The sequence below is a fragment of the Dipteris shenzhenensis genome, chromosome 10, assembly GCF_047967505.1.
Source record: "Dipteris shenzhenensis isolate YYH24624 ecotype China chromosome 10, Dip_SZ_1.0, whole genome shotgun sequence".
Taxonomy (NCBI): Eukaryota; Viridiplantae; Streptophyta; class Polypodiopsida; order Gleicheniales; family Dipteridaceae; genus Dipteris; species Dipteris shenzhenensis.
In genome coordinates, this window is record NC_141605.1 from 13,602,919 (window position 1) to 13,608,306 (window position 5,388).

Below are 5,388 nucleotides of genomic sequence, written 5' to 3' on the forward strand. Positions count from 1 at the left end.
GCAAGGGGAACCAAAGAGGTCGTGGTGGATGGCAGAGAGGCCAAAATGCAAACAGCAATGTTGAATGCTACTACTATGGTAAAATGGGTCATATGGCTAAAGACTGCTATAAAAAGCAGAATGACATCATGAATGAAAAATTGCAGCAAGGGAATTATGCATCTTCTAGTAGATAGGGTGATGACAGAAATGAGCATCTGTTTATGGTGCAGCACATGACCAATTCTGTGACAAGTGCAGAAGAAAGCAATGATGTGTGGTATGTTGACTCAAGTTGACTCAGGTGCGTCAAACCACATGACAGGTCATGCAAAATGGATGCAAGATGCAAGGAAAATGGAAAGACTAGGATTTTGGAGACTAGTGATGATACTGCACATCCTATTGTGTAGATTGGTAAAATTCCTTTGTCTATGTAGGATGGGAAAAAGAAATACATGTCTAATGTATTTCATCTCCTGAATATCACCAAGAACCTGGTTTCTGTTGGTCAAATGGTTGAGCGGGGCTTGCATGTTAGATTTAATCCTCATGGATGCTTTGTTGAGGATATGAAAAATAACGGTCGCTTGATAGCAAAAGGAAAGAAGAAGGGCAGGATGTTTACGTTGGATGCGGACATGCTTGAATTGAGTGCAGCAATGTTTGAACATGGGACCGGTGTAGTTGCAGATATTGATATCTGGCATAAACGCATTGGTCATGTTAATGTACAGTGACTTAAATCAATGCATGCCCAAAATATTGTTGTAGGATTGCCTAAATTCAAGGTTGCAGAAATGCATAAGGTATGTGAAGCCTGTCAATTTGGAAAACAGGCAAGGAAACCATTTCCTAGACATGTTCAAGAGAGTAAGAAGCCATTGGAATTAATCCACTCTGATGTGTGGACTACTAAAGCTACATCTACTGGAGGATGTCATTATTTTGTCACTTTTATTGATGACTACAGCAGAAAAGTTTGGATGTATTTTATGAAAAAGAAAAGTAAAGTGTTTGGGCATTTCAAAGCTTTTAAAGCTATGATTGAAAAAGAAACAGGCTTGTAAATAAAATGCCTAAGGTCAGATGGAGGGGTCAGATGGAGGGGGAGAGTACCTCTCAAATGAGTTTGCAAGGTTCCTACAGGAGCATGGTATAAAGAAACAATATTCATGCAGTCATACCCCACAGCAAAATGGACTTGCAAAAAGGAAAAACAGGCATATTGGAGAGGTATCTCGGGCCATGCTAAATGAAAAAGACCTACCAGATTATTATTGGGCTGAAGCAGTTGCTACAGCAGTTTACATAATGAACAGGACTTCCACTACATCAATACATGGCATGACGCTAGAGGAGATGTATACTGGTAGGAAACCAGATATTTATCATTTGAAAATTTTTGGTTGCATTGCCTATATTCATGTTCCAGATGAGTTGAGGTCCAAGTTGGATCCAAAAGCTGAGAAGTGCATCTTTATTGGTTATTCTCTGCAGCAGAAAGGGTATAGATGCTCTAACCCTTCTACTCGTAAGTTTACAATGAGCAGAGATGTTGTTTTTGATGAGATGAGTAGCTAGTATAAACCAGTAAATGTGATTGATGATGTAGATGCACAAAATGGTAATGCTGCACAGAATTCACAGCAGCAATCACAAAATATTAGTGGACCTACAGTGTCCTCTAGCAGTGGTTCACATACTTCACCATGGACAGGCAGATTGAGATCAGGAGAATCTCCTCAAAGCAATGCAGATAGTGGTATGCAGGTATCACGAAAAGGAAAAGAGAAGGTAGATCAGCCCATGTTTGATGTGAATGTAGGTCACTCTTATGTGGATGGTGAATCCAGTGGCTCAGAACAGAGCATTGATGATGAGTTGGGTATTCCTTCTGTTGTTACACCTGGAGTAAGGAAGACCAGGGATGTTTTGAGAGCACCTGAAAGTGAGCCTATTTTGCGCAGGTCTACCAGAGCTAGGCATCTTGTGGATAGGATGAAATATGATGGATTTATAGCCATTCACTATGCCTATATGGTCAAAGTGATACAGGAACCAGAGCCCACTTCTTTTAAGCAAGCCATGGGAAAAGAAAAATGGGAGAAAGCCATGGATGAAGAAATGGATGCCTTGGAAGCAAATGCTACATGGGAATTGGTGCCTTTGCCTAAAGACAAGAATTCAATTGGCTGTAAGTGGTTTATAAGGTGAAGCACAATGCAGATGGTTCTGTGAACAGATACAAGGCAAGATTAGTTGTCAAGGGGTATGCACAGACATATGGCATTGATTATGAAGAAACATTCAGTCCAGTTGCAAGGATGGCAACCATAAGAGCAGTCATTGCTATGGCTACATCAAAGGGATGGTCTTTACATCAGATGGATGTAAAGAATGCCTTCTTACATGATGATTTGCAAGAAGAGGTCTTTATGGAGCAGCCACTAGGTTATATTCATGCTGTTCATCCTGAGTTTGTTTGCAGGTTGAAGAAAGCCTTGTATGGCTTGAACCAAGAACCTAGAGCATGGTCTGACAAGATAGGATAGTATCTTGTCACTATTGGCTTTCAGATTTCCAAGGTAGATTTCTCACTTTATGTGAGAAAAACAGAGAAAGGTATCATGTTGCTTGTCATTTATGTTGATGATTTGATCATCACAGGTGATAGTGATGAAGATATCCTTCATGTGAAAATGCTATTGAAGCAGAAGTTTGAGATGAAGGATTTGGGAGAGCTGCGTTATTTCTTGGGCATTGAGGTAATTAGATCACCAAGTGCGATACGGCTCTTACAGAGGCAGTATGGATTTGACATGCTGTCCAAATATGGGATGGGCTGTAAGCCTATTTCAGTTCCTTTGGAGCAGAATGTGAAGCTGAGCGTAGATGCAGGTGAGCTTCTGGAGGACCCTACTATGTATAGATGCATAGTAGGAAGTTTGATTTATATGACTATTACTAGGCTAGATTTGAGCTATGCTGTTGGATTGGTAAGTCAGTTTATGCAGGCTCCAAGGAAACCGCATTTGGATGGGGCTAGACACATACTCAGGTATGTGAAGTCCACATTGCAGTATGGACTATGTTATGAGACTGGGGTTCAGATACAGTTGCATGGATACACTGATGCTGATTGGGCTGGTAGTATTTCTGATAGACAATCTACCAGTGGATATGTGTTCTCTTTTAGGAGTGCTGCAGTCACTTGGAGCAGCAAGAAACAGCCTACAGTTGCCTTGTCAAGCACAGAGGCTAAGTACAGGGGTGCAGCAATGGCTCCATGTGAGGTAGCTTGGTTGCATAAGCTACTTTATGATATGCATCAGTCTACAGATGGGCCAGTTGTCATTTATTTTGACAATATGAGCAGTATACACTTGGCAAATAACCCAGTCTATCATGCTAGAATAAAGCACATTGAGGTGCATTATCACTATGTGCACGAGAAGGATTTACTAGGTCTTATTGATCTAGTTTATGTCAGCACAGAGGATCAGGTAGCTGACATATTCACGAAGGCATTGGGCACAAAGAAGTTGCACAAGTTCAGAGACCTGCTTGGTGTGCAGGAATTGGGATTGAGCTCAAGGGGGAGTGTTGAGATATCGAGCTCCACTCGTGATATGCCAGGGTGACCGTTGTGCATTTATGTCACCGACTTGTTAGCTGCAGATGTGGTTGGTACACCTCCCATGAATAATAGTTGGATGACAACTATCCTTATGTACTCTAGTTTGTGGCTCAATTAGTATGCCACCTTAGTTAGTTGAGTTTGGTTTGAGACCCACATATAGGGTTCTTCTATTTCTTTGTACTAGAGTTCTTTTGGCTTTCACAACTAAGAAGAGAAAAATGGTTTTCAGCCTCCACCTTTGTGTGTATTCCCCCATTGTGTATGTGAGAAAGCCACAAGTGAGACTCCTTCCTTCTCTCCCACTATCTTCACACCTAACTCTCCTCTTATTTGTTCGATGGAATTGAAACAACTACTACACCAAGAAGAATGTGAGGTATATCTTTGTGAACTTACTTTTATTGGTGATTTTATGTCTTCTGCATTGAAAATAAGTAATGTTGTTTTTTATAATGTTAAAAAGTATAAATCTTCTTTCAATGATTTAATGTTTGAATTTAAAGATGTTTTTCCGTTTGATTTACCTCCTGAGAGAGAAGTAGATCTTAAAATAGATTTAATTCCTAGATCTACTCCTATTTATAAACCCCCATATAGACTTAGTCGAACAGAGGAATGTGAGGTCGAAAGACAGTTAACAGAATACCTTAGGAAGGGCCAAATCCAAACAAGTAGCTCACCTTGTTTTGGACCAGTTTTACTGGTAAAGAAAAAAGATGGTACTATGCGTTTATGCATAGATTACCGAGCACTAAATAAAATCACCCTAAAAAATAAGTATCCTATGCCTCGCATTGATGAGCTCTTTGATCAGTTGCAAGGGGCAAAATACTTTACTAAAATTGATTTAAGATCAGGATATCATCAAGTATGAATTAGGGAAGAGGATGTCCCTAAGACATCATTTCGTACTAGGTATGGGCATTACTAATTTAAAGTAATGCCATTTGGATTAACAAATGCTCTAGCAACTTTCATGACACTTATAAATAGTGTCTTAAGACCATATTTAGGAAAATTTGCTGTAGTATTTTTAGATGATATCGTTATTTATAGTAAAACAAGGAAAAAACATTTGGAACATTTGTGAAAATTATTCCAACTACTTAGAGATAATTCACTCTTTGCTAAAGAATCCAAATGTGAATTCTTTGCAAAAGAAGTGAAATATTTGGGACCTATAATATCCCAAGAAGGGGTTAGTATGGACCCTGACAAAGTAAGGGCCATATTGGAATGGCCACATCCTACAAATCTAGAAGAATTACATATATTCTTAGGTTTGTCAGGATTCTATAGGAGATTCATCCAAGATTATGCTAAGATTGGTATTCCGATGATGGACCAGCTTAAGGGGAAGGGAGGCACCTTCATATGGGATGAACCTCAAAAAAGAAGTTTTGAGAAATTAAAGGTAGCTATAGCGGTAGCTCCTGTCTTAAAAGTAGTGGATCCCAATGAACCATTCCTGGTTGAGACAGATGCTAGTGATTTTGCTGTTGGGGCGGTACTTATATAAAAAGATCGACCAGTGGCTTTTGAAAGCAAAAAGTTAGATCGTGCCCAACGGAATTACTCGGCATATGAGAAGGAACTATATGCTATAGTCTATGCTTTAAAGAAGTGGAGGGACTATTTATATGGTGCAAAATTTGAGATAATCTTTGATTAGGAGAGCATTAAATGGATTTGTAATCAGCCAGAGCTTAAAGGTAGAAAAGCTAGATGGGTTGAGTTAATGCAAGAGTTTGATATACAATTGACAT